Source organism: Puma concolor, chromosome C1 (genome assembly GCF_028749965.1).
Source record: "Puma concolor isolate L17-30 chromosome C1, mPumCon1.1.hap2, whole genome shotgun sequence".
NCBI lineage: Eukaryota > Metazoa > Chordata > Mammalia > Carnivora > Felidae > Puma > Puma concolor.
The window spans coordinates 70,768,712-70,778,194 of NC_141674.1; the positions used below are offsets into that span (position 1 = coordinate 70,768,712).

A 9,483-nucleotide genomic window follows, 5' to 3' on the forward strand; every position below is an offset into this window, starting at 1 on the left:
ACATATTATTTATGAGTTTTAGCCACATAAAATTTGCAAGTAATCTGCTTTCCTCATAACCTCTCTATTGCTGATAATTGAGAGATGAGTGTAATTGAATTAAACTTTATTGATTCATGCATTGATCTTTTTTTTTTTTTGTCAAGGATATATATAATTTATTCTATAAATTAATTTATTCTTTGCTTGAAAAATCTTCAGATTGAAGTTACTCTTCTAAGTAGTGTTGTACAAAGAGCTGTGAGTTGGGAAGTTAGAACTAGTTTTAAAGCCTGGCTCACTGTGAGCTTTCTATATGTGATCATCTATATAATGGAAATAATAATACAGAGAAATTAGGTGGGCTAAGTGAAATTAAGCTCTAGTAACTAACAGGCCATTCTTGTCACATTTAGAATGCTCTTTCTGTCTCTCCCTCTCTTCCTGCCCCTCCCCTGCTTGTGTGCTCTCTTAAAAAAAAATTTAAAAATGTATATATCCACCTTTATCTTGTAAAGATATATCATTTGTACTTATATAGATAAAAAGGAAACATATTTGTTTGCTTATTTGGGGTCATCTTGACATAATTTATAGAAACCTAGTTCAAATTAGCTTAAACAGAAAAAAAAAGATAATTGTTCAAATTTTTAGATATGGCTGGAGTCAGGCCCCCGAACATTGTCATCAGTGATCCTTCTCTTTATCTCCCTCCCTTCATCCATCCATCCATCTCTTGGTTCTAATTTCTCTTTGTACATGGTAAGTTCTTTGCACCTGGTGGCAAAAATAGTCCCCAGTAAATTAACTCAAAGCTTCTGTCATCTTTACAGTTTATTGCAAAGAGAAGGGCTTCTTCCCTAACAAATTCAGCAAAATTCCTGAGGATGACTCTGATTGGCTATGTCTGGGTCATGTGCCCACTTATGGAACAATCACAAGAGCAGAGGAGAGTAACCTGATTGGCCCAGGTTGAGTCACATGCCTGCCACCATGGCAGAGGAGGTAATAGCTTGTGACCAACACCTTTACCAGGTTGGAAGGGACAATTGGTGAGAGAAAAAGATGGTGAACAGACAACACAATGATCTATTATAACATGAAATAACAAGCATGAAGCATTTTGGAGGTAGGCCAGGGGAGTGTATGAGGCCTTAATGCTGGTTCACCTTGCAAGAGTGTCACCTCTGCTAAAGAACGAGTGAGAATTATCCCTAGAACCTACATATACTTACAATCTTATTCCAGCTCAAAGGAAACGAACCCCTCAAAATTTAAACCCAAACCACAAGTTCATGCCGAAATAGATTTTTAACTCTTTAGAAAAATGACATAAAAAATCCAGAGAAATCTTACCTGGAAGAAATCTTTATGAAACACATATGGGCATCTAAAGGAGCTAAGAGGCAAGTTAAGTCCTCTGGTACACAAACCCAATGCATGAATACTTCAACCATGGGAATTTCTTCACTGGTCACTTAAAGATCCAGATAGAAAATACTAAGCCTTGATGGGAACTCTGCATTTTAAGGGAATTGTGAGGAAGTTAAGACAGTTCAAACTGGAACATAGAGATTTACAGAATATAAATGCAGTGAGAGATTCAGAAAATATGGATCATTTAATGAATGAAAAAGAAAAAAAAGTGATCTCTTCATTTTCCTTTTGATTCCCCCAGAGCCCATGTAACAGATTAATTGTAAAAAGATGCTTTAAGCAACCATCAAACAACATGAAGCTGCTGTGTGACAGGAATTGTGCTAGGGGCTGAGGCATTGTCCTCCCCTCAAGGGAGTCACTGTTTTGTGACTGTTTGTTTTGTGGGGAAGAAAGCCCCTTCAGCCGATATTTTAAATAGAGGTTTTTTAAAAGGTGCTGCTCAACCACATAGTGTGAATTTAAGAGGTCGCACCTGCAACTCTCCTAGTAATTAGGTTCCTCCCTAATGCCTGAAAACCACCATTACAGGTCAATTCATCTGGGTTAGAGATTTACATTTTATTTTTTTTTTTAATTTTTTTTAACGTTTATTTATGTTTTGAGGCAGAGAGAGACAGAGCATGAACAGGGGAGGGTCAGAAAGAGGGAGACAGAAACTGAAACAGGCTGCAGGCTCTGAGCTGTCAGCACAGAGCCCGACGTGGGGCTCGAACTCACGGACTTCGAGATCATGACCTGAGCCGAAGTCGGCTGCTTAACCGATTGAACCACCTAGGTGCCCCAGAGAGATTTACATTTTAAATATCCCTGGTAAGAATATCACTTTAATCAGGGTTGTCAGTTGTTCATATTTCATGTGATTTAATCAATCAAATCATTCCCTGCTAATAAGCACCTCAAATCGGTAAACTCAGGAAATTGATTTTGGGGTTTTGTGTGTTGGGGGGGGGTGGGTCTTGAAGAGCAAAGGTAATGGAAGAAGGAAATACTGGACATGCAGGATTAGAAAACCCTCAAAATCTGACTTCCTCTAAAAGACCAATTTAGACTCAAGCTGGCCCAAGATGGCTGTGTTTACTCCTTCAATACACTGATGCACTATATCAGGGCATTTAGGAATTCTTACTGCTGTACATTGCACAATTGAATAATTATGTCTTATTTGGCTGGCTCTAGGTTCATCAGGAAGAAATGAAATTAATTTCCCCCAGCACACTCCTGTCTCCCCTGCTAGGGTGCCAGGTTTTTGGGTCCTCAAGGTTTGGGGGGAATTTGTCAGGTAGAGATGGATCTCAGCAGACAATCACTAACAGACCTATGCATACCAACTGAGACCATTACACTGAATTTGTCTGAAGAACTTAACCCTCCATACCAGATAGGGCTTGGTTCTCCAGGCCCTGAAAATAAGATGGGATTTACAGGTTTTAAGAGAATGTGGGGACCTTAAACCACATCTGAGTAGACTTCACAGGTTGAGTTAGGCACACCACAGGGAGGCACCCTGGATTGAGAGCCAGGACCTTCTTCCATCTTCCAGATCTGCGTAAACAGTAGGATTCCAATGCATCAGAAGGAAGAAGAAGGAAGGAAGGAAGGAAGGAAAACCATGCATAGTAATTGATAGAAGACATCTCATCAATCCTCATGGATGGTGATTAACCAGATGTAATCTGATTTTGATAAAGAAATGAAGCAGTATTTGTACACAGGATGGCATGGAATAATGCAATTCTAATTACAGAACCACCTAGAAGTTATTTCAGTAGGAGAGATACAAGATTAAAAGGAAAGATGTTTAAAGGAAAGCACGACATGAATAGTGGTTGACTCTCTGATGTCTGTTATAAAACCTTATCTATCAGTAATTGGATTAGGAATAGGCATTTGACTTCATATGGCCAATGAAAATGAGGGGAGGCCTGATGAAAATTCTGCGGAAAGGACTCCTCATTCCTAATAAAGAGACACTAAAAAATGTCCTCTGGACATTGTATATTCAGATAAGTCTGCTAGAACTTCTGCATCCATATTGTCACCAGTCCAAGGACAGTCAGCACATGGAAGAGGCATGGCTAAGAGAATGGCTGAGAAATGGAGCTGGAACCCTGACAGGCCACATACAGGGCCACATACAGGCCACATACAGAACCTCTCATAGATGAGATGCTGCTTCAGCTTTCAGTCATTTGCTGCCGAGAACATTTGATGTACATGGTATGACTGTTTTGATGGGATCGTTTTGCACTTAGCACAGCTAGTTCATTAGGCTTCACCCAGGTCGGTGTCTTACTGCATGGTGTGATAGTCCCTCTTTTCCCCACTCCAACTGTTCTCTACCCTATAGCAAAGTGCCATCACTCTAAAAGAATCCAATCAGACTCTATCTCTGCTTAACCACATCTACAGCTTTTTCATTTTGTAGAGGGAAAACTGTCAGTCTCCCCTCACTCCATCCCATGCACTCAGCACACCATTCCAGCCATTCCTATTTTCCCCAACACATTGCCCCTCTTTATGTCTTTGGACCATTTATATGAATGTCATGCTGCCTAAAATGCCCTTCCTCATCTTTTCTGTCTATAAATGATCTTTCCATCCATACCTACCTCTGTGAATCCTTTCCCTGACTTCTGTTTGCCCTGTGTTTCATAGCAACTGTGTCTTATCTACTAGGACCGTTTCATATATTTGTTCAAATATAGCAATGTTCCCTAATTGCCTGTATGCCCCTTGAGATCATCTCTGCCACCTCAGCACCAAGTTCAGTTCTAGACCTGTAACAGGCCTTCAATTAGTGGGATGAATAAGTGAATGAATGAACAAGTAAGTTCAACTCCCCAGGATTTAGAAAGGTTAAGAACAAATTCTATACTATCTGGAGTCCTTCTGCTGAGTAAACAACCACTTCCCACATCTCTTGAGGGTATCACAGCTAACCAGTGCTCTAATACTCACAGCCCATACGGTGATTTATTTCACCACCTTAAGCTATATTCCTGATTGCTGCTTAGCCAAAAGGCTGGATCACTCTGGTGGGCATGACATTTTTATACTGTGTTTTAAATGTGAATATAAAAACTGACTTCCAGCCACAACAGGGTTATTTGTGATGGTTGCTTAACACATGTATGACATTGTGCTAAGAAATCTAAATTAGAAGCATTTTAGGTAGTGACACAGGGACCAAAACAAATATCTGGTATATTTTTAATGAACTAGCTCCTAATGTATTTATTTATTGATCAGACACGAAGCATGTATGTGTTTGTGTTATTTAACACACACATACATATGTAAAATATATATGTGTGTATATATATATGTATAGGTGTGTAAAATGGTACAATTAATAACTTCTATGCATGTATTTGTCAATATGAATACATGTTGAGAGAATAAATGTACATGGAAAGAGGAAATAGGCGAAAACACAGAATAATGTACCTAGGCCTTCTTCTGATGCAATTTTTCTCAATGGCTCTGCCTCAGTTACTTGCCATTAGGACACAAACCATGGCATTTGGGGTTTTGACAAAGCTGCTCTGGTCTCTGGCGGTTTGGAAAGTTGGCTGCAAATGCAGGTTTTCTAAGTGGCTGCTTGTGATGCCATGCTGGTGGCATCAGTGCCTGGGAAATACCAATTGCTGAATGCTCCCCCTATTTTATTTTCTAAATTTCATAGCCTGATAGCAGTCAGGCTGCAGGCATTGTATTCTGAAAGGATTACTGCACTTCCTGAGAAGTTAAAGTCACTCAGCTTTGGCCCCTATGGCTTGGGACACCAACCGAGACCTGCTGCAATCACACAGCTGCAATAGACTGTCTCTCGTGGCTTATTGCTTAATGATATTCCCAACATCAGATCTCCCTTGTATTATGTAGACTCTTTGCCACCAACTCCCTTTTGCTTTTTTTAAGCCTTTTTCCATTTTTGTATTTACCTTATTTATCTTACCTTCACACTTCCCTGACCTGATTACCCTTAGACATAATCAGCTCCTGTTTTCCTTTATGTATCAGTGGCTGCCGCTTGATATTATGGTGTTATTTTAATATCGTAACGGAAAATGATAAAGGCCAATCAATTACTTTGTATTATCTATCGTGTTCCATAGGGATTGATTTTCCTCTATGTAATCATGTTTGCAGCCATAAAAACAAAGATTAAAAAGGGGTTTCTTTCTATTTTTCATGTTCAAAGGAGTCGTCTTAGTGTCCCTGCTTCATAATGCTGCAGTGAAGAGAACCAAATCTCATCTAGAGGAGTGGAGCCCCTAGGAGGTGGCCAGAGCCACGGGCAGGACTCAGCGCTGGCCCTTGGACTTTGGCCCATACCTTGAGTATTTATTTTCCCTGGTGCTCTTTAGAAAAATCTGGCATCACATTTATTATCTAATAAACGGCAATTCTGTGTCGGCTGCATGTTTTTTGCATATCATAGGAGGTTTGCGCATTGTCATTTTGCCTTCTCCTCGCCACATAAACTGCTTAAAATCTCCCACGTCAAATAACCTAGAAATGTACAGATAATGAATCTTCCCCAGTACCGCTGTGCCATTCACTCACTTAAATTTCAGTTGCCCGCTGAGGCTCCCAGTCCTTGAGAATAAATATACATTAGATGCAAGCAGGGCGCACGCAAACGCCAGGAGACAATACAAAGCGGGTGAGGCAGCTTGCAGGAGAGACCTGCAGAAGACTCCCTATCTCTCCAGCAGGGAGATTCTCTGAGCCAGGAATCGGCTTCAGAGGGATGGCCGACAGAGACTGAGTCCTCCAATCACTAGCCTTGCACGCCCGGAGACTGGGGGGCTGGGGGGCAGCTCCAACCCACAGCCGCAGACACTATGAGAACACCCCTCCACAGCCCAGCTCCGCCACCAGAGCTGCCCTCCCTGTGATTCCCGGGACCAAATGGGTCGTTTGTCTTTTGTTTGGTGTAAAAATCCATACGGAAACCCTGCCTGTAGGAAAGCTTTGAGACTCCACGGTTTTGTCTGACCTCACTTTTATTGCTCCAATGTTCTGGACTCTCTTTGCCCTCCTCTTGCACCTAGATTGACTCTTTTCCCTGAAATAAGCAAATAGCACATATTAAAAATCATTCCAGATTGGGGTTGGGGGGAAGGTTATGGGGCGAGGCTCAGGGTTTGTGACGCTAACATTCCCCTGCAGCATCCACACACATCCTGATGCCCGTGCAATCTCGGAGAAGGTTGGTGTCTCCGGGGCAGCAACGAGAGGCTCCCTGGGGACTGGGTTCAGCTGGGCTTCTCCTCTCCAGAGGCCTATGAGATTCCTCTCCCCGGGGCCCTGGGTTCGGGAAATCATTGCTTCTGACAGTTGCCACAGCTCAGACTCTGGGCCCTTTAGGATATGGTGTGGGTGTTATTTTGCTCCTGCTGTTGTGAAAACATGTGCATAACAGAAGGGAGACAACGTGCTATGTACCTGTGTGTTTTGGAAGGTGGCTCACATAACTGTGTTCCGTTCAGCCCCTTCCTGAAGTGTCTGAGTTATGCTTAGCCCTTCCCAATCCTTGACCCTGTGTCCTCTGTTGCAGCTGCCTCATCCACAGAGTCCCTCAGGGGCAGCAGTTGCCTTATGAGCAAACAAGCCTGAGGAAGGGAGGAAGGCCCACTGCAAAGCCCGCCCTCCTCACAACAAAGCCCCAAGCTCCTGTTGGTTCATTTGGTTAAAACAAAGTCTCCACCTGCCTCCTGCAGCACCCTCCCTTTGAGAGTTCATGCTCAGAGCCACCGAGTCATTTTTATTATAGAACAAACAGTGGCTTAAATAGGTTGTCTCCGAACGGTCATTACCTCCCGCTCCACCTCCACCTGCCCCAAGCCTCCTGGGGTGGGGGCCAGCCTCACAGCTGCTGCCAGGCCTGCCCACTGCCCGCCCGCCCTCCGACATAAGCCTGAGTTCCAGCACTGAGAGACTTGCTGCAGTGGGAGTCGTCGAATGATCTGGAACTTTTAAGAAAGCATTCCAAACGCGTTGTGGCACACTTAGCACTGGGAGGGCAGGGCAGCCGTGGGAACGGGGTCAGCTTTCTTCCTCGGGGAAATTACTCAAATCGGCTTTTAAATGTATAGTCTGTGTTGTGATAATAAATAAAAAGATACCTCCCAAAGTCAGAGTTTCTTTCGCCGAAGAGGTCCTCTGGGGCTGGTCCCTCCACTGCTACTCTCTGTTTTGACAGAAAACCGAAGAGTAGTTTTCTAGGAAATGCTCAGGAACTGGTGCCTCCGCTCTCCCTCGGCTTGCCTCCCTGGGCCGCTTGCCTGCCATCAGCTTGCTTCCTCCGCAGGAGCCGTTTCCATCGCTGACACCCTGCCCCCTCCCCAGCCCACGTCCACGGTGGTTCCTCCTTCTCCAGTTTTCTCCAGCCGGAGCAGAGAGGCCCTCCCGAAGCAAAGGCAGTTTCGCTCTGTCGGTAACAGCACACTGATGTCTAATAACAAAGCGTTGCTCGGTGCTTCTCAGCCTATTACCCATGTTGTCCCCGGCCTCCTCCCCAAGGCACCCCACTCCAGCCCACACCTGTTTGCAGCACAGCCCGGAAAGGTGACAGGCAAAGTGAAGTTTAAACACTTAAAATCTAGGGTTCCAGGTTTGGGTACAGTTACGTAATCTACGGTCATCCTATTGTAGAATCAGGGTTCGGGGTGAGATTTTGGAGTTGCACTGATAGGTGGGTGATTCTTCCTGTTTTCTGAAAATAATTGTGATGCATTGAAGAGGAGACGCTGTTTCTTCCTAACGCATCTCATGAATTGTGTCCAAATATAAGGACAACAGACTAGTTTTTGAAATATCAACATCTGTCTTAATTTACTGGCTTCTGCATTATGATTCTAATTGCACTTGATATAACCTATTGTTGGATTCCCTCAGGGTCTTGGAAAAACTAGTGAAAACAATGTGGAATGGATTCCTTGTGTGAAATCCACAGACTTCTCCCCCCCCCTTTTTCCTTTGCCTTATATTAAATTAGAATTTATAACACTCCATAGCCCATATGAAAAGCATTTCAAGTAATATGGATGAAATTATCTTCTGAAACTAATTTCTCACATAAAAATTGAACTGGCTGACCATTCTTGTAAGCAGCTGACAGGTAAAGGATCGTCAGCGAGTCAACTCCAGTTTGGGAATATTCGTGACATTAAGTATATTATTTGGGCAAATAACCCAAGTCATTGATAAAAAGCATTTTAAATGTATGTGTATCTGAAATCTCCTTTTGCACCAATCTTAAATTTCAGGGCACGGCATTATACGATATTCCTGGGGGTATCTGCCACTCTTCAGTGTTGTAATAAAAATAAAACTTGAAGTATCTCTGTAGATTTAAAAGACAAATGCAGGTCTCTTGCTCATAACATATTTATTATTGGGGAAAATGATTTGTCCATTATCTCCCTTAATAACAGTTAAGATTTTCTGTGCTTAAAATGGGCTTGGTACTGTATTAAGGAATTTTAGGCATTATCTCTTTGATCCTCACATTGGCCTTTTCAGGTAGCCTTGTTACCCTCATTTTACAGGTAAGGAAACCGAAGAGGTTAAGAATCACACCCGAGGGGAAGTGGCAGCCGCGAATTGAACTGCATATCACAGAAGCATTATTAAAACAGAAAGACCCAAAAAGGATTTTTGTTGTTGATGACTGTTTTTAACGGAGGCAGAATTTAGCGACCGTAGAATAGCTCACGTTTGAACAGTTAGAGAAGGTCCCAGAGGAAAGAGTCGGGTCTGCAAGGAAAGTAAACTTTTATGACTGTGTTGTTTCAGAAGACTTGGCAGAACTAGTTACTCACAGCTCGCCTGTATCGCTCTGTTACTTAATCAGTATTACACAGCGCCACTTAATCCTTTTTATGGCTTAGCTTGTCTTGTAATGTTGTTGTACTGCTGATAAACCCATTCGCAGAAATAATGTACCTGTAAAAAAATCGACACCAGGCTCAGTTTTTAAAGTAAGGACGCTTTATTTGTGAAAGTTTCCATTATATCACAGCATTCATTACCACACAGACACTAACAACAGGA

At 42.6% G+C, this 9,483-nt stretch overlaps 2 long non-coding RNA genes across 2 annotated transcripts in view; one reads left to right on the forward strand and one right to left on the reverse strand.

The window, feature by feature from the left end:
* Positions 1-7,776, reverse strand: part of LOC147578126 (uncharacterized) — a 40,779-nt gene extending 33,003 nt beyond the window's left edge. The window contains exon 1 of the long non-coding RNA XR_015254824.1: positions 7,554-7,776. This is a non-coding gene — a long non-coding RNA (uncharacterized LOC147578126). The remainder of the gene's footprint in view (positions 1-7,553) is intronic.
* On the forward strand, positions 943-5,835 carry LOC147578127 (uncharacterized). Its single transcript, XR_015254207.1, has 2 exons — positions 943-1,108; positions 5,624-5,835. It is a non-coding gene; the product is annotated as an uncharacterized LOC147578127 (long non-coding RNA).
* Positions 7,777-9,483: the final 1,707 nt, after the last annotated feature.